This window comes from Eurosta solidaginis, chromosome 5 (assembly GCF_040869045.1).
Source record: "Eurosta solidaginis isolate ZX-2024a chromosome 5, ASM4086904v1, whole genome shotgun sequence".
Lineage (NCBI taxonomy): Eukaryota > Metazoa > Arthropoda > Insecta > Diptera > Tephritidae > Eurosta > Eurosta solidaginis.
Window position 1 is genome coordinate 72,682,644 of NC_090323.1, and position 20,764 is coordinate 72,703,407.

A 20,764-nucleotide genomic window follows, 5' to 3' on the forward strand; every position below is an offset into this window, starting at 1 on the left:
TGTTCTGTTTTGGAGAGCGGATTGATTCAAAATGAACGCCAATTATACCAACTATTTCTTTGCTATTTTTAATAATGTAATTGTTAGTTGAGGTATTTTTTTCAATAACGGTACAATCTAGTCCGGCTTCTTGTATGAGTGAGGATGAAGCAAATGGAATACAAAGATGACTGATAGTCTCTCCCTGATTTTTTATAAAAGATTTTTTAATTTTTGAGATTTTAAGTGGATCGTTAGTCTTGATAAAGGATAGTTTTCGTTCAAGTTGCTTGTTTATGTGTATTTTGATGTTGTCCTGAATTAATTTCTTTATTAGTTTGAGTTTGGTTTTTTCTTGTTGTATAGTGCTATAAGAGCAATGTAATTGTATGCGATTATAATTTTTTATCAAAGTAAGTGGTTTACTTTTTATACTCAGTTGGACAGAACTCACAGAGTATATTAGCTTTGATTGGATAACGGTTGGTTGTACAGGTATAAAGGAATCGAGATAGATATAGACTTCCATATATCCAAATCATCAGGATCGAAAAAAAAATTTGACTGAGCCATGTCCGTCCGTCTGTCCGTCTGTCCGTTAACTCGATAACTTGAGTAAATTTTGAGGTTTCTTGATGAAATTTGGTATGTAGGTTCCTGAGCACTCATCTCGGATCGCTATTTAAAATGAACAATAGCGGACTATAACCACGCCCACTTTTTCGATATCGAAAATTTCGAAAAACCGAAGAAGTGCGATAATTCATTACCAAAGACGGATAAATCTATGAAACTCGGTAGGTGAGTTGAACTGATGAAGCTGAATGGAAAATTAGTAAAATTTTGGACAATGGGCGTGGCACCGCCCACTTTTAAAAGAAGGTAATTGAAAATTTTTCCAAACTGTAATTTGGCAGTCGTTGAAGATGTCTTGATGACATTTGGCAGGAACGTTACTCCTATTACTATATGTACGCTTAATAAAAATTACCAAAATCGGGGAACGACCAAGCCCACTTTTAAAAAAAAATTTTTTTTTAAGTCAAATTTTAATAAAAAATTTAATATCTTTACTGTATATAAGTAAATTATGTCAAAATTCAACTCCATTAATGTTATGGTGCAACAAAATGCAAAAATAAAAGAAAATTTCAAAATGGGCGTGGCTCTGCCCTTTTTCATTTAATTTGTCTAGGATACTTTTAATGCCATAAGTCGAACAAAAATTTACCAATCCTTGTGAAATTTGGTAGGGGCCTAGATTCTGGGAAAAGAACTTATTTCTGTGAAAAAGGGCGAAATCGGCTGAAGCCACGCCCAGTTTTTATACACAGTCGACCGTCTGTCCTTCCGCTCGGCCGTTAACATGATAACTTGAGCAAAAATTGATATATCTTTACTAAACTCAGCTCACGTACTTATCTGAACTCACTTTGTATTGGTATAAAAAATGGTCGAAATCCGACTATGACCACGCCCACTTTTTCGACATCGAAAATTACCAAAAACGAAAAAAGGTATTAAACATGCTATTTGGATTGGTTTATTGACGCAAAATATAACTTAGAAAAAAACTTTATAAAATGGGTGTGACACCTACCATATTAAGTAGAATGAAATGAAAAAGTTCTGCAGGGTGAAATAAAAAAACCCTTGAAATCTTTGCAGGAATACTGTTCGTGGTATTATATATATAAATAAATTATCGGTATCCAACAGATGATGTTCTGGGTCACCCTGGTCCACATTTTGGTCGATATCTGGAAAACGCCTTCACATGTACAACTACCACCACTCCCTTTTAAAACCCTCACTAATACCTTTAATTTGATACCGATATCGTACAAACACATTCTAGAGTCACCCCTGGTCCACCTTTATGGCGATATCTCGAAAAGGCGTCCACCTAAAGAACTAAGCCCCCTCTCTTTTAAAATGCTCATTAACCCCTTTCATTTGATACCCAAATCGTACAAACAAATTCTAGGGCCACCCCTGGTCCACCTTTATGGCGATATCTCGAAACGGCGTCCACCTATGGAACTAAGACCCACACCCTTTTAAAATACTCATTAACACTTTTCGTTTGATACCCATATTGTACAAACGCACCACCTTTATGCCGATATCTCGAAAAGGCGTCCACCTATAGAACTAAGGCCCACTCCCTTTTAAAATGTTCATAGACCCCTTTCATTTGATACCCATATCGTACAAACAAAGTCTAGAGTCACCCCTGGTCCACCTTTATGCCGATATCTCGAAAAGGCGACCACCTACACAACTACCACCACTCCCTTTTAAAACCCTCATTAATACCCTTTTTTTATTTTTTTAATACCCTTAATTTGATACCCATATCGTACAAACACATTCTAGAGTCACCCCTGGCCCACCATTTTGGTGATATCTCGAAAAGGCGTCCACCTATAGAACTAAGCCCCACGCCCTTTTAAAATACTCATTAACACCTTTCGTTTGATACCCATATTGTACAAACGTATTCTAGAGTCACCCCTGGTCCACCTTTATGCCGATATCTCGAAAAGGCGGCCACCTATACAACTACCACCACTCCCTTTTAAAACCCTCATTAATACCTTTAATTTTATACCCATATCGTACAAACACATTCTAGAGTCACCCCTGGTCCACCTTTATGGCGATATCTCGAAAAGGCTTCCACCTATAGAACTAAGACCCACGCCCTTTTAAAATACTCATTAACACCTTTCGTTTGATACCCATATTGTACAAACGCATTCTACAGTCACACCTGGTCCACCTTTATGCCGATATCTCGAAAAGGCGTCCACCTATAGAACTAAGAGCCACGCCCTTTTAAAATACTCATTAACACCTTTCGTTTGATACCCATATTGTACAAACGCATTCTAGAGTCACCCCTGATCCACCTTTATGGCGATATCCCTAAATGGCGTCCACCTGTAGAACTATGGCCCACTCCCTCATAAAATACTCTTTAATACCTTTCATTTGATACACATGTCATACAAACACATTCCAGGATTACCCTCGGTTCATTTTCCTACATGGTTATTTTCCCTTATGTTGTCACCATAGCTCTCAACTGAGTATGTAATGTTCGGTTACACCCGAACTTAACATTCCTTACTTGTTTCTAAAAGCAATGATTTTAAAATTGGTATGTTGTTAAGTGTGTTAGTAGTGCTGTTAGATTTTGTATTTGGTACATTCTTCTCTATGGCTCTTAATATTATTTTGTTAAGTTTATCTAGGTGATGGTCGATCTCAAAGTTTTTCAAGTTCCTGTTGTCCGGTGTCCGCGTTTTATTTTCAAGTTGTGTCCTGCGTTTTATTTTCCAGTTTGTTTTTTTAGTCCAAAATTTTTTGTTGCGAGTTGCCCAGTAATGTGAATAAGCTATTGTTGTCTCTACGAGCGATAATTTCTATGGCGTTATGATCGCTATCGTAGTTAAGGCAGTTGAGACAGTTGACTGTGTCGTTGCTTTTTTGTATGTTTAGTCTATGGTCTGCAATACAGATATCTAAAAACGAATTAGAACTTAAGTATGACGGAGATACAGTGGCATATAGATTGCAGCGGTATCTCATCTCATTCGACGTAAGACAATCTTTTAGTGATTTGCCTTTAGAATTTTCTTGGACATTACCCCAGTCCACGTGCTTTCTCCGACTAGTATGTAATAGTGATTCAATTGTTCAATATTGAGAGCTTCGAAAACTGAATTGTGTTCTGTTTTAAATACGTCATTAATGTTCCCTGCCGGATGATATGCTGCTATTATGTATAATATATTATTTGGAGGCATGTGTATTTTAACAATGCAAGTTTCAAAAACTGTTAAGTTATCAATTTTACGGTTAAAAATTTTGCTAAATTTTATATTGTCATTGATTAGGATCGATGTTCCACCACCTCTCGTACCTGCCGACCTATCTTTTCTTATTAAATTATAACCAAGAAATTTTAACTTATGTTTCGGATTTAATTTAGTTTCGTTAAGTAGTAATATAGCTGGATTTCTATCTTTTATAAATTAACTTAAGTCTAATCTTCTGCATAAGTTTATGAGGAGTTAACATTAAGAGAAATAATGTTTAAGTGAGGTTTATTAACAGTTTGTAAGGGACCACCACTCATACTCAGTCCATAATACCATAATACCACATATTGCATCGACCCTTGTAGTCTGCAATTCTAGTTGTTTTTGTAGGTTTGTAATTTGATTACTTAGTGCTAAGATCGTATTTTTTAATTCTAATAGAAAAGAATTTTGCATGTTTTGGTTATTGATAATATCAGAAGCAGCTCGCTCTTCTCTCAATACATTTGCATAGTTTATATTATGATTAGTAGATTTGTTGTATTTAATAGGGTGATTAGTTTTAGTCGTAGCTAAACTTTGTTTTTTGAGTCTCATTTTCTGTTGCAGCTCTTTATAGCGTTCACAACCTCTGTATGATGCTGGGTTTCCATGTTTTTGCATTGTACGCAGTATGGGTCTCGTTTTTCTGCTGAGTCACCTTCAGAAGAAGGGCATTCTTTGCTATTGTGTAGCCCACTTCATTTCACACACCTGGCTGGCATATTACAATTGGCAGCACTATGAAAAAAGTTTTGACAATTCCTACATTGTGCGATTTCGGGTCTGCATAGATGTTCCCATTATATAGTATGCATTTGATGGCTTTTAATTCATTATCGTTGCTGTCAGCGCTTACTTGTACCATGAATATAGGAAGCGTTATCTTTTTCTCTACAAATTTCTTCGTAATGAATTGACTTACTTTAAGTATGGTGAGATTTTCATTTTGGTAGTGTTGAAGCTCATTTAAGATTTCTTCGCATTTGGTATTGCCGTTAAGGCCTTTCAGCAGATAAGTTTTAGTTTCTAAGCATTTAGGTGTATACGAATAGTATTTTACCTTGGCTTTTTCAAAATATCCGCGGACTCTTTTGTAATCGTCGAGATTTGTTAAATAAATCGCCATTTTATTTTGGCTATATTCTTTTATTTTAAATTGAGTTATCTTCAAACCATCTTTAATCAATTCTATTATTTGTTTAGATTCTACATCAAATGTATTAATTGGAGGAATGTTTTTGCTGTTGCTTTTGTTTTTCTAATTTGTATTTGCTTTTGGTTCTTGTTTATTTGTTATACTAACTTCACACAGACGGCTTATTGAATAATAAAGGCAATTTTCTACATTAAAACGCTTATTGAGCTCAATCTTCCCTACAAAATTCGAATCTATTATTATTTCATTAGTAGCTAATCGAATGCCTAATGAAGTCAGAAGCACAATGCAACTCCGTTGGCAGCGTTCCGCTTCCGTTTCCGTTTCTTAGTTTTCAAAGCAAATGTCATTGTCTGCATGGCGGAACGATACAAGGTGGGCGCATCGAACAGCTGATTATAACCTTTTTTATTTGATTTGATACATCAACTACCGGCGCAGTACGATTTTGACATTTGTCCATCGAATTTACAAGAACATGGAATTTTTTTTGTTTGTAGGTATGTCAACATGCTCCCACCTTGTATCGTTCCGCCATGATTGTCTGTCTCATCCTTCATACTAATCGAGCAGTTACTTCTGTGTGAAAGCAAAAAATTTACGATTTCATTACCAGGTGAAATGAGATCATTAAGTTTATGTGTGAAAACAGTATTACACTTGCAGCTGCAGCTTCGGCTGCTGCTGCGCTTGTTGATGGGTTGCAGTAGTTGTTTATAGCATGAGCTCGTGTTTCTTCGCTATCGTTACTTAGCTTGTTGGTTTGCACCTATTGTTGGAATTTTATGAATGCTTCATTACACTGTTATAGATCTTCATCTAGTATTGCGTAGTAATTGTTTTTGGTGGTTTTTGACATCGTGTTTTCTGTCACGCTGTCATTTTTCCTTTTTCTCGTCAAGTAATTATTTGATGATTTTATAATTTTATTAGACACAGAGTCTAGCGCATTGCGCTCGCACATAATTATGAACTACTATTTCTGCTAGTTTTATACTTCACTTGCAACTTTTGAAACAGTGATTTAGGTATTAAATAATTTGGTTTTTGTATTTTTGCACAGGGCAAAAGAAGAACGCTATCCGAATACGTGTTGTTCGCTACGTAGGCACGATCAAACTCCAACCTCAGACTACCTTTCTTTGACCAATGTCAACAATGGAAACATCCTAATAAGTAGACGTATTGGTTTTACAGGGCCATCGAGCTTAGCAGCCAATAATACTAGCAATAACCCCGAGTAGGCAGACATTTCAAGTCCAAAGGCCGCTAATTATGCATAAATTTAAACTGATACCATCTCAGATGTTTCTTCTTAATCACTTGTTTGAAAACAATGAGGCCAACCATTATAACATCTTTTATAAGAAATGGAATTAATAATTTGTTTTTCCTTCAGTTAATTTAAAACGGAAAACTGCAATTAAAAGTAGAGCAACTTTCCACTAAATCATTCTGCAAATTCTACATGTCATTCTTCATTACATTTTGATACAGATGGAAAGATGAGTGACTTCGGTACATGGTGGTGGAAGAAAAGAAGAAGAATTCAATGCTTCCGATCGCTAAAGACTTTAAAAAATTTACACTGCTAAATCCGAAAATAAATTGATGAGCTGCCAACTTCATACATTTTCTAAATATTTTTCAACATTGAAGATTGAGTGTAGCTTTAATTAAACTTAATTCTTCAGTTCTATTTTAAAATTGTGTTGTACGGACTTAGCATCTTTTAGAATAGAGACGACGAAATTATTTATTTGTTTTTGATCAATCAAAGTTTATAAATATTTAGGAGATAGTTGTTGATTTTTTTAAATTGCATCAACCTGTGTGAATGTCACATTTTTTTATAATCCTCAGTTAATTCATTCTATACAATCTTCTTCGAAGGTAATATCACAAACGCAATTTGTATGAATAATTGTAACATATAAAACTGAAACTAAACAAGTAAGGAAGGCTAAGTTCGGGTGTAACCGAACATTACATCCTGAGCTGAGAGCTTTTGAGACAAAATAAGGGAAAAATCACCATATAGGAAAATGAACCTAGGGTAACCCTGGAATGTGCTTATATGACATGGGTATCAAATGGAAGGTATTAAAGAGTATTTTAAAAGGGAGTGGGCCATAGTTCTATAGGTGGACCAGGGGTGACTCTAGAATGTGTTTGTACGATATCGGAATCAAATGAAAGGTGTTAATGATTATTTAAAAAGGGCATCTATAGTTGGACACCTTTTGGAGATATCGCCATAAAGGCGGAATAGGGGTGACTCTAGAATGTGTTTGTACGATATGGGAATCAAATTAAAGGTGTTAATCAGTATTTTAAAAGGGAGTGGGCCTTAGTTCTATAGGTGGACGCCTTTTCGAGACATCGCCATAAAGGTGCACAAGGGGTGGCACTAGAATGCGTTTATACGATATGGGTATCAAATGAAAGGTGTTAATGATTATTTAAAAAGGGCTGGGCCTTAGTTCTATAGGTGGACACCATTTCGAGATATCGCCATAAAGGTGGACCAGGGGTGACTCTATAATGTCCTTGTACGATAAAGTTATTAATGAGGGGATTAAGAGGGAGTGGCCCTTAGTTGTATATGTGAAGACGTTTTCGAGATATCGACCAAACTGTGGACCAGGGTGACCCAGAACATCATCTGTCGGGTACCGCTAATTTATTTTTATATGTAATACCACAAACAGTGGTCAGATTCCTAGGCCTTTAGATTTCGCCCTGCAGAACTTTTTCATTTTCTTCTACTTAATATGGTAGGTGTCACACCCATTTTACAAAGTTTTTTCTAAAGTTATATTTTGCGTCAATAAACCAATCCAGTTAGCATGTTGCATTCATTTTTTCATATTTGGTATATAGTTATGGCAGTTTTTTCATTTTTCGTAATTTTCGATATCGAAAAAGTGAGCGTGGTCATAGTCGGATTTCGGCTATTTTTTATACCAAGATAAAGTGAGTTCATATAAGTACGTGAATTGAGTTTAGTAAAGATATATCGATTGCTCAAGTTATCGTGTTATCGGCCGAGCGGAAGGACAGACGGTCGACTGTGTATAAAAACTGGGCGTGCTGCAAACAGTTACCGTCATAGAATCTATGCCCCTACCAAATTTCACAAGGATTGGTAAATTTTTGTTCGACTTATGGCATTAAAATTATTCTAGACAAATTAAATGAAAAGGGCGGAGCCACGCCCATTCTGAAATTTTCTTTTATTCTTGTATTTTGTTGCACAATATCATTACTGGAGTTGAATGCCAACATAATTTACTTATATACTGTTAAGGTATTCAATTTTTTGTTAACATTTGGCTTAAACATTTTTTTAAAGTGGGTGTGTTCGTCATCCGACTTTGCTAATTTTTATTTAGCACACATATAGTAATAGGAGTAACGTTCCTGCCAAATTTCATCATGATATCCTCAACTACTGCCAAATTACAGCTTGCAAAACTTTTAAATTACCTTCTTTTAAAAGTAGGCGGCGCCACGCCCATTGTCTAAAATTTTATTAATTTTCCTTTTTGCGTCATAAGGTCAACCCATCTACCAAGTTTCATCGCTTTGGCCGTCTTTGGTAATGAATTATCGCACTTTTTCGATTTGTCGAAATTTTCGATATCGAAAAAGTGGGCGTAGTTATAGTCCGAGTTCGTTCGTTTTAAATTACAATCGGAGATGTGTGCCCAGGAACGTACATACCAAATTTCATTAAGATACCTCAAAATTTACTCAAGTTATCGTGTTTACGGACAGACGGACGGACGGACATGGCTAAATACAGGTTAGGTTAGGTTAGGCTGAACTGGCCGGTCCATGAGGACCTCACATAGACTGATTGAGTCCGAAATTTTACCAGAAGTTTGTTTTAACGACCAGACTGAAAAACCCTATCAAAAACCTGGACCTATGTTATAAAATAACTCCGTCCTCTTGGCAAATACTAGAAGCTTCCTAGGACTAAGCCACTTGCTGCTTCTAGATCTGACAGCTGTATGGCTCCTAATAGCTGGAGTCTTAGTCTGGCAAGTGCAGGGCACGAGCACAGAACGTGCTCGATCGTTTTCTCCTCCAACCCGCACTTCCTACATCTGCTATCACTAACCGAACCTAATTTAAAGGCATGTGACGCCAGAAGGTGGTGTCCAGTCAGAATATCCGTCATGAGTCTACAGTCCTCTCTTTTTAATGATAGAAGCAACTTTGTTAGTCTAAGGTTGTTAGACCTACACATAATCTTCGACACTTTACAGCCCCGCGCTTGAAACCACGCCTTTCCTGCTTGGTCGATCATGTGCACCTCTCGCCTTCGCTCAATCTCACCCAATCTAATTGGGACGTCCGCTTTTTCATTCCCATCTATGCACATATGCCCTGTGACCCAATATAGATGTATGCTTCTCCCTGTCCCGATTCTCTCCAGAGGCCGCTTATATTCTAACACGCATTTAGATGCTGTGCTATGCGAGATGATATATAGAAGTCTATATCTATCTCGATTAGTTTATGCCGTTACGGATTACCGTTATGTGGAAAAAATGAATATACTCTGTGAGCTCTGCTCAGCTGAGTATAAAAATATGCAGTTGTAAAAAAACAACAAACATACGAAAATAAGGAAGCGTTAAACAAAATAGCTGCCTTTAACGCTAAAAGTAAGCAAAATTTATCTAAATTTTTCTCTAAGCATGTTTTTACCTTTTTGTTAGGGTGATTCACACTAACACACCTACATAAACCCCTGCAAAAAATCCGATTGGTCTGGGATGCTGTCGTGATATGTTCTTGATTTGACAACATGCGACTAATATAACATTTGATATCTTTTCTTGGAATTACTTGTGCGATTTCCTATAATTTACTCCTTTTCATAACCGAGTTACTGTGAGGTCACCTCTCTCTTTTTCCCTTATTCTTGGTTGTCACTAGTTAGGTTGAATTTGACCACAAACTTGGCAATATCAATGACGTCAAATGCGTTTGCATTAAATTTCGACTACAAAGTGGCAGCTAAATTGATCAATAAGTTAAAATGGCTAATGCCCAGTGGTATGGCAGTTTTGACATTCAAATTTCATTTGTTAACATGTTGGCAATTTATTTTCGTTTGCCAACTGGCTCCCATCAATTTATAATGCCACAGCTGTGCAACAATAGAACTAATGAAATAGGTTGTGAAATAAATGAAGACAAAAATTTAGCGTGGGTTGTGGCCACGCACTGCTTCATCAGTTTCGAGTCAGTAATGTGGCATATGGAAAAGCGGTTCAGCTTTAAGCAATTCTTGATCTCAGTAATTTTGACCCAATGAAAACCAAGCATAAGCCTTTTGTTTTTATTCGAAAATATAAATTAATTATGAGAATACACTGAATTTAAAGATGTAAACAATATGTCATATGTTTTCCAAAAGCACATCCAGTTGATGTATTAAAAAAAATTGGCATTTCCAAGTAGATAAAAACAGAATTCTTCCCAAATAATGCCAGTGGTATTAGCTTAGGACTAATTAATGCCAAACTGTTAACTCCAAAGAGATATTCCTAATACCTCTATTTAGGAACCAGTCGCAACATTTTTAGCAGAGACCATTCAGGTTTAGTTCATCTGCAATGCTGCAACTTGAATATGTTTTAAACTATCTCGTACTAATCCGTTTTGTGAGTACCAAACCAATAATTTTTTATAGTAATGGAATGAAAAAATTCTTTTGTTTATTTCTTTTCATCCCCATTAAACAAACACATATGTCACGTTTTTTTTTTTTTTCCCATAACAGAAAGAAGAGATTTCAATTATTATGAGTGATTGCATTAGTTTCTGAAAATTTCTGCTAGTTATTTATGGCTCGGTGCTACTCTGAAAAATCGTCGCAGACATAGTTATTAGTTGTGGTTCGTATTTTTTCTACTCTATATACGGTTCTGATCTAAATCGTTATATCACTATGTTTGTGGCCGATGGACTCCTAAACTACTCAATCGATTTTGAATTTGTTTTGCACACCTTGAGTAGTTTGATCTAACTTGAAATATAGGATGGGTTATATCTCAGTTTATATCCGCAGTATTATTTTATTGCAATTTTTTTAAATGTTTATACGTAATAATAAAATGTTACGTATACGCAGCGGCACTCATATATTTACACGTGGTGCGGATATACTTCCGTGTAATTGGTTGGTGTTTAATTAAACAACGTACTTATCAATAAAAATTATTATAGCGAATGATATTAAGTTTCTGAGGGGGCCACGATTTAGAAGTACTAAGACATTTTCTTTAAATTCAGTAGTCTTTAATTGTTCCATGTTCAATTTTTAAGCCGAATTTCAAAAGCAATGAATATCTGTATTTCGTTTTAATATTATAGTGAAGTGTGAAAAATAAAAATCTATATATATAAAAGGAAAGGTTAAAATGTGTGTTAGTTTGTCGCCGGTGTGTGAAGAGATGCGTCAGTCGATTTTGTTCAAACGTGATCCAACGTCCAATGTGATGAGTGCTTCATTAGAGGGTAGTTTTCATACCCCTGGGTGACTAGGGTCTCGAGATATAGGCCAAAACGTGGGCCCGTGAATGCCTACAGTGTTTATACAATATGGATATCAAATGAAAGCTGTTGAGGAGTGCTTTAGTACACAGTAATATATTATACCGCTGGGTGACTAGGGTCTCGAGATATTGGCCAAAACGTGGACCCCGATACCCCTAGAATGTGTGGGTAATATGGATATCAAATGAAAGCTTTTGCTGAGAGCTCTAAAGTAATTTTCGTTGTGATATTCGGTTTAGTCGAATCAACCTGGCAAAACTGATAAATATGCATGCGAAGGCGAAATAGAGACATGAATTAATAATACCCACATACCTATTTACATACGTCCTATTCGATTTGCCTGAAATTTGGTATATACATTTGCCTATATTAGTGTTTACGATCCTTCTTTCCGACCAGAGACGGACTGGGACTGTGATTAGGACTAGGAATGGGACTGAGACTCGGGGTGGGGCTGGGACTGGGACTGGAACAAAAGAGATAGACTGAGAGAGAGAAGATGGAGATAGATGAATCGAAAAGGACGGAGGGAGGAGTGAATAAAAGGATTAGGAAAAAGTGAAGAGGGGGAGGGCAGAGTTAGACGGAAAAAGTTTTTTAAAATGTATGCAGGTAGGCTAAATTTAAGGCAGAACGAAGTCTGCCGGGTCTGCTAGTATATATAATAAATGCAATATACAAATAAGTTGTGGTTCGCTCCCAAACTTCGACGATGTACTTATTAAAAGAAGAAAGGTTATTGTACAATTTAATAGAGATATCGATAGTATTGCCATGATTTGCACAGTATCTTCCACTTTTAATGCGCTTCTCAAAAGAAAACAAACAAATTTTCAATACTGCTAGTTTGTCTTTCCAGCAAAACTTATCTACATTGATGCTGGGAACGCACGCAAATACACACTTGTGCAAATACTCAAGTCAAGTAAGGAAATGAGGATTAAAGTGTGTTGAACGTCAAGTTGCCACAGACGAGTGGACACTTCCGGGTGAGAACGAGCGTAAAACGTACAGGTTGGTTTGTTATTCTTCAAACCGAAGGGGCGGTATATCGTTAAAATTTTCTGGTTTTCATTGTTTGTGTTTTAGGTCCTTCTTGTGGTTTGTGCGAACAAGAAAAGGTGGTCAAGCAAATTTAAGTATTTCGGTCGACCAGTCAATAGAAGTGAGTTGTGATAGAAGCTGACAAGAGGTGAGTTGAAAGGTGAATACAGGTAACACCTTGCACTGACTGATTTAACAAATTTAGTGCAAATTCATTTGAGCTTTACTACTACAACAGCTGATTCAAGACGAACATTTCAAATATTCATTGGATGGACAGGTTTCATTAAGTACTTGTCAAATAAAGTTACTGATTTGTGAACTGGGAGCATGCATAAATTAGAAATACCTAAGTAGGTTTGTAAGTCGATAAATACTGCAAATGAAGAGAGTTGCAATGCTGATATTTCTAATTGGTGCTTTTGAAATTTATTACCATTAGAAAATCAAAGAAATGCACATATGTACGTATATATGTTAGTTCATAAGGTAGACCGCGAGACCTCTAAAGGTTAAGATAAAATAAATTTTTTACTTATTACCAGTGTTGCCAGGTGATGCAAAAAAAGAAGCTAGATTGGCAAAAAAAAGGTTAGAAAAGGCTAAATTTAGTAAAAAAAAGAAGCTAAAAAAAGGCCAGAAATTTTTTGGTTAATTCATTCAATTTTTTTTATATTTTAGTTTACACATTTGTAAATAAAAACTTATAAACATAACTTAAGCATAACTTCCTGTTTCAAAACATATCAGGCACATTTTCCTTGACTAGCACATGGAATTACTTTAAATGATTGCATATGTGTATATACATGAAAAAAATATTAAAAACTAATTATTTATATAAAATATTCCCCGTCTGAAGAATCAGAAGAACTTAAGTCTGGGTATAAAATTTGGCTATTTACCATAGATATGAGATCATCGGTAATTTCAAAGTCATTACAACATTTAGATAAGCGTTTTAACGAGCATCTAATATAAAGCAGCGCATTAAGCATTTTAATTTTTAGTTTGTTCCTTAATTTAGTTTTCAGAATTTTCATGCCACTAAAAATTCTTTCAACTTCCGCGTTACTGAGTGGTAATACTAAAAAACTAAATATTAGTTCGACAAGTTCTAAAAAACGAGGCTCGTTTAATGCATTTTTATGTTCTCGGACTTCCGACCAAAATTCCATGGTGGAGTGTTCATTTTTCCATTGTATAGTTATACGTTTTGGCCACTGCAGCTCTATTAATGCTATTTGACTCGAAGAATAAATATACTTCTCTTTTTCAAAGTAAGAAAATACATCTGGCTTTGAAATTTTCAACGAATTTTCAGCAGAAAAAGAATTAATCTTTTGTAGAGAAACTCATATTATTAGGTTTTAGGTGTTCACAGGAACTATTGAAATTATTTTGTTTTAGAAATTTTTAAAAATACATTGGGAGTAAAAAAGGCTAGAAAAAAGTCACGGAGCTAAACCCAAAATTTCGAGGCTTACTTACTTACTTACTTAATTGGCGCTTAACCGTCTAAATGGTTATGGCCGTTCCAACAAGGCGCGCCAGTCGCTCCTTCGCTCCGCCAACCGGCGCCAATTGGTCCACACCAAGGGAGTTTAAATCGTTTTCCACCTGGTCCTTCCAACTGAGTGGGGGCCGCCCTCTACCTCTGCTTCCATAGGCGGGTTCCGATAGAAACACTTTCTTGGCCGGAGCATCATCTTTCATTCGCATAACATGGCCTAGCCAGCGCAGCCGCTGCGTTTTAATTCGCTGGACTATGTTGATGTCGGACTATGTTGATGTCGATGTCTGCGTATAGCTCGAACAGCTCATCATTAAATCTTCTTCGGTACTCGCTATCGCCAACGCGTAGAGGTCCATAAATCTTTCGAAGAACTTTTCTCTCGAACACTCCCAAAGCCGCTTCATCTGCTGTTGTCATGGTCCATGCTTCTGCCCCATATAGCAGGACGGGTACGATAAGTGACTTGTAGAGTATGATTTTCGTTCGCCGAGAGAGGACTTTACTTTTCAATTGCCTACCTAGTCCAAAGTAGCATTTATTGGCAAGATTGATTCTTCGCTGGATTTCAGTGCTGATGTTGTTGCTAATGTTGATGCTGGTTCCCAAATAAACGAAGTCTTTTACTATTTCGAAATTATGGCTGCCAACAGTAGCGTGGTTGCCAAGGCGCATATGCGCTGACTCTTTGCTCGATGACAGCAGGGTACTTCGTTTTGTCCTCATTCACCATCAAACCCATCTTTACCGCTTCTTTTTCCAGCTTGGAGTAAGCAGAACTAACAGCGCGGGTGTTTAGGCCAATGATATCAATGTCATCAGCATATGCCAGTAATTGCACGCTTTTATAGTATATTGTTCCAGTGCGGTTAAGTTCTGCAGCTAGTATAATTTTCTCCAGCATCAAATTAAAGAAATCGCACGATAGGGGGTCATCCTGTCTGAAACCTCGTTTAGTTTCGAACGGCTCGGAGAGGTCCTTCCCAATTCTGACTGAGCTGATGGTGTTGCTCAACGTCATTTTGCACAGCCGTATAAGTTTTGCGGGGAAACCAAATTCAGACATAGCGGCATATAGGCAGCTCCTTTTCGTGCTGTCGAAGGCGGCTTTAAAGTCGACGATGAGGTGATGTGTGTCGATTCTCTTTTCACGGGTTTTTTCCAAGATTTGGCGCATTGTGAAAATCTGGTCGATGGTAGATTTACCAGGTCTGAAGCCGCACTGATAAGGTCCAACCAGCCGGTTCACGGTGGGCTTCAATCTTTCGCACAATACACTTGAAAGAACCTTATATGCGATATTAAGAAGGCTAATTCCACGATAGTTGGTGCATTTTGCAGTATCCCCCTTCTTGTGGACTGGGCAAAGAACACTTAGATTCCAACCGTCGGGGATGCTTTCGTCCGCCCATATTTTGCTAAGAAGCTGCTGCAAGCGCCTTACCAACTCCTCGCCGCCGAACTTGAATAGCTCCGCAGGCAATCCATCAGCGCCCACGGCCTTGTTGTTTTTCAATCTGGTTATTGCTATTCTAACTTCGTCATAATCGGGCGGGGGGACATATATTCCATCATCATCGATTGCGGGATCGGGTTCTTCATCTCTGCGCGGTGAATTGCTGCCACCATTTAGGAGAGCAGAGAAGTGTTCCCTCCATAATCTAAGCACTCTCTGGACATCAGTTACAAGGTCGCCGTTTTCATTCCTACAGGAGATTGCCCCGGTCTTAAAACCTTCCGTCTGTCGCCGTATTTTTTGATAGAATTTTCGGGCGTTATTCCTGGTGGCTAGCAGTTCAAGCTCCTCGCACTCACGCCTTTCTGCTTCTGCTTTTTTCTTCCTGAAAAGGCGTCTCGCTTCCCTTTTCAACTCACGATAGCGTTCACACACTCCTCTTGTCGCGCTCGCTTTTAACGTAGCCCTGTAGGCAGCGTCTTTTCTTTCTGTTGCAACGCGGCATTCTTCTCATACCAGTTGTTTTTTCGTGGCTGCCGGTACCCAATTTTTTCCTCGGCGGCAGTATGAAGTGCTTTGGAGATATGCTCCCACTGCTCCTGTATTCCTTCAGGATGAGTTGTGCCCTCAGAGAGCAGGTGTGAGAGTCGAGTTGCGAAATCATTGGCAGTCTGTTGTGATTGAAGCTTTTCGACGACTAGCTTTCCTTGTGTTTTTGTTCCTTGTTTTTAGCCGCGTTGAGGCGAGTGCGTATTTTGGCTGCAACGAGATAATGGTCCGAATCGATGTTAGGTCCTCGGATCGTTCGCACATCTAAAACACTGGAGGCATGCCGTCCGTCTATCACAACGTGATCGATCTGATTGCGAGTATTTCGATCAGGAGACAGCCATGTAGCTTGATGTATCTTTTTATGCATGAACCTCGTGCTTGATATGACCATGTTTCGAGCACCGGCAAAGTCAATCAGCCTCAGTCCGTTAGGAGAAGTTTCATTGTGTAGGCTGAACTTTCCGACTGTAGGGCCAAAAACACCTTCTTTGCCCACCCTGGCGTTAAAGTCGCCAAGCACGACTTTTATATCATGACGGGGGCAGCGCTCGTAAGTGCGTTCTAATTGTTCATAAAAAGTGTCTTTCACCTCATCGTCTTTCTCCTCTGTTGGCGCATGGGCGCAAATGAATGATATATTAAAAAATTTTGCTTTTATTCGAATAGCGGCGAGACGCTCGTCCACAGGCGTGAACGCCAGCACTTGGCGACAAAGTCTCTCTCCCACCACGAATCCGACGCCAAAACTGCGCTTATTCGCATGGCCACTCCAATATATGTCACAATTTTTGATCTTCTTTCTTCCTTGCTTCGTCCAACGCATTTCTTGGATGGCGGTGATGTCAGATTTTGCTTTGACGAGGACATCAACCAGCCGGGCATCTGCACCAATCCCATTCAGGGAGCGGACGTTCCAGGTGCATGCCCTCAATTCATTGTCCTTCAAACGTTTGCCATGGTCGTCATCAATAGAGAGTGTATTTATCCGAGTCTTGTTGTTATATTTCATTGGAGTATGGTTTTACGTGGCGGGTCGCAAGCCCAGCGCACAACCCGCTCAGCGGGGGTGAAAATATTACTTGGCATGTTTATATAGCGAGCCGCTTGCTCCAAGACAGACGCCCGCTTGCAGCCGCACCTAGAGGTGTACAGACGCTGCCGATGAAATCTCCCCCGGCTAGCCCTTAAACCGATTATGTCAGAGTGGCCTAGCCAGGTTGTCGCCTTCTCACATTAGCTCACCGCTAAACGGGTGTTTAGCGGCTACCCAGAGGATACTTGGCCGCAAGCGACCGGCAGTAGTGAGCTGCTTGAACCGCATGCAAAAGAATGCTCTGGCCATTCCCAGGTGAATGGCGGTCAGAAGCTTTCCCCACTTTCGTGGACTTCTACACACGGCCCCACCCTCCTTCGAGACTAAAGGCAAAAAAAGGGCTAAATCTAGCCTCGAAAAGGCTAACCTGGCAACACTGTTTATTACTGCCTAAATTTATGTATTTTTATCAACCTCGTTTTGTATGGGTTCAAGACAAAAAGACGGCTATATACATATATTTATTTTTATCTAGTGCTAAAAAATTATTTGAATTTAGTTGGACCCAATGTATTACTAAAGGATACTAGTTTCCTCCAATCATTTACGAAATATTTTTAGTACATGTAGCCGATGTTGAAATAAAATATTTGTCATGGTGTGAGATAAATCGAAGGGTCCATCATATGGTGAGAAAATAATATCTCGATATGGGCGTTTCATATCAAACCTGTAAAAATTTACAAAAATTTCGATTAAAAACAACGATTGCCCAGCTTATTTGATTTACATATATCAAACTTGATTGCTTTTTTGTAAAATCAAAAATTTAAGTTAAATTTGTTTGCCTTTTTTGTGACTGTAAAATTTACAATCAACAGTCAAATATTGTAATTTAACTTGATTATTTTTGTTATGGGATATTTAAAAATTCTACCATCAACTTGACTGTAAGCATTTCGTTTGCAATAAACTTTATTGCAATAAATGTAGAAACGCAATCAAATACTTTGATTGCAATCATCAACTATTCAATAATTTCAGACTTGGATACATCATATGTGCACTTCTGTTAGTTTGTGCGTATGTATACAGTAACGGGCAAAATCCTAAATACACCCCTTATTTCCGCTTAATTAAAAGACTAATATAATAAATCATCTGAAACATATTTTTATACAATTTTATTTCAAACCTTATCATAATAAACTTAAAACATACAACGAAGGGCCATCCTAATGGTCATCCTTCACAAACGAAACATGTAAATTTCGTACGGGTAATTAGAAACTCATACCAGCACTTCTAGTAATTTTGTATTTTAATGTTTGTTTCAGATACTGTCCCTTTGAAATCAATCAATGCTTTTTACAAGAATTTGCAAAAGTAGAGCACATGCCGACCATGCAAATAGTACACTCTCAATTTTAGACATAATGATGAGTCGAAGAGAGGACAATAAAAGGTGATTGGAAATTCAGTCCAGTGTTGTGCTGTTAGTTGCAAAATAACTCACCCACGCACTACAAACTTTAATCAATTGACCTGTGCATGAATTGTTGGTAACCCAGTTTTACATTCCTAACTTTGTGGCATTATTATTATTTCGGGTTTTTCCTAGTAAAATGCTCCAACTATAACCTGAAAAAAAAAAAAAGAATTTTCTCATACTCAACTTTTTTGTAAGTAGTAAATCACAAACTGCGTACTAATTCAAAGTATGTCATGAAAAATTGAGGACTACACTGTCTTCGTCTACATCATGATACAATAAAGCAGATAGGTGAAGTCAATGTTACAAATTAAAAACGCATTTGACAATACTCGTGCTGATTTTGACATTGGTTTTTTCAGTAACAGAAAAAATACTACCTTTCTGACATATGAAGTAACTTGCAGGAAGATAACGCCTGAGGTCTGTATTTTTTTTTCAAATTTTCAATTTCCTACACAGTCCAAGGTATCACTAGTTACGAAATTAACGAAGTCCTTCACAGTTTCGAATTTATATCAGTGAACAGTGACGTAGCTGCCGAAGCGCGAATGCACCGATTATTTCTTTCAGTACGTCAAGTCTCTCGTATTTCCCTTGGCAAATCCCACTTTTCCGCCACTTTGTCCAATCTGCGCCGGAAGTTTTTTAATGCCAATTTTTACACAGGGGCTTAGTGAAATAATAAGTCAAGTTTTCTACATTAAAGCCCTAATTGAACTCAATCTTCCATACAAAATACAAATTTTTAATTATCTTATTATTGCTTTATTGAATGCCTAATCGAATGAAAAATCCAGGCGGTTTTGCTTGGTGTTTCGAATTTCATTTTCAATGTAACAAATGACAATTAAAAATAGACTATTTTCCAGGTTAAAGAAGTCGCATAACATGAAGTCTTGTATGAAGCTCTGTATGGTTTCGAATGGCTCAGAGACGTGCAGGGTACTCCCCTTTGCGCCCTCAAATGCAAAAGATAGTAAAAACAAGTAAGGAAGGCTAAGTTCGGGTGAAACCGAACATAACATACTCAGTTGGGAGCTATGGAGACAAAATAAGGAAAATCAATCTGGGGTAACCCTGGAATGTGGTTGTATAACATGTGTATCAAATGAAAGGTATTAAAGAGTATTTTAAGAGAGAGTAGGCCATAGTTCTATGGATGAACGCCATTTAGGGATATCGCCATAAAGGTAGACCAGGGCTGACTCTAGAATTTGTTTGTACGATACGGGTATCAAATGAAAGGTGTTACTGAGCATTTTAAGAGGGAGTGGGCCTTAGGTCTATCGGTGGACGCCTTTTCGAGATGTCCCCATTAAGGTGGACCAGGGGTGATTCTATAATGTGTTTGTACGATATGGGTATCAAATGAAAGCTGTTAATGAGTATTTTGAAAAGGAGTGATCCTTAGTTCCATAGGTGGACGCCGTTTCGAGATATCGCCATAAAGGTGGACCAGGGGTGTCTGTAGAATGTGTTTGTACGATATGGGAATCAAATGAAAGGTGTTACTGAGCATTTTAAGAGGGAGTGGGCATTAGGTCTATAGGTGGACGCCTTTTCGAGATATCGCCATTAGGGTGGGCCAGGGGTGACTCTAGAATGTTTGTACGGTATGGGTATCAAACGAAAGGTGTTACTGAGCATTTTAAGAGGGAGTGGGCATGAGGTCTATAGGTGGACGCCTTTTCGAGATATCGTCATTAGGGTGGGCCAGGGGTGACTCTAGAATGTGTTTGTACGATATGTGCATCAAACGAAAGGTGTTACTGAGCATTTTAAGAGGGAGTGGGCATTAGGTCTATAGGTGGACGCCCTTTCAAGATATCGCCATTAGGGTGGGCCAGGGGTGACTCTAGAATGTTTGTACGATATGGGTATCAAACGAAAGGTGTTACTGAGCATTTTAAGAGGGGTGGGCATTAGGTCTATAGGTGGACGCCTTTTCGAGATATCGCCATTAGGGTGGGCCAGGGGTGACTCTAGAATGTGTTTGTACGATATGGGTATCAAATGAAAGGTGGTAAGGAGTATTTTAAAAGGGAGTAATCCTTAGTTCTATAGGTGGACGCCTTTTCGAGA

General features: G+C 37.9%; 1 pseudogene; it reads left to right on the plus strand.

The window, feature by feature from the left end:
* The first annotated feature begins 11,144 nt into the window (after positions 1 to 11,144).
* LOC137254183 (piggyBac transposable element-derived protein 1-like) overlaps positions 11,145 to 20,764 on the plus strand; it is a 99,096-nt pseudogene continuing 89,476 nt past the window's right edge.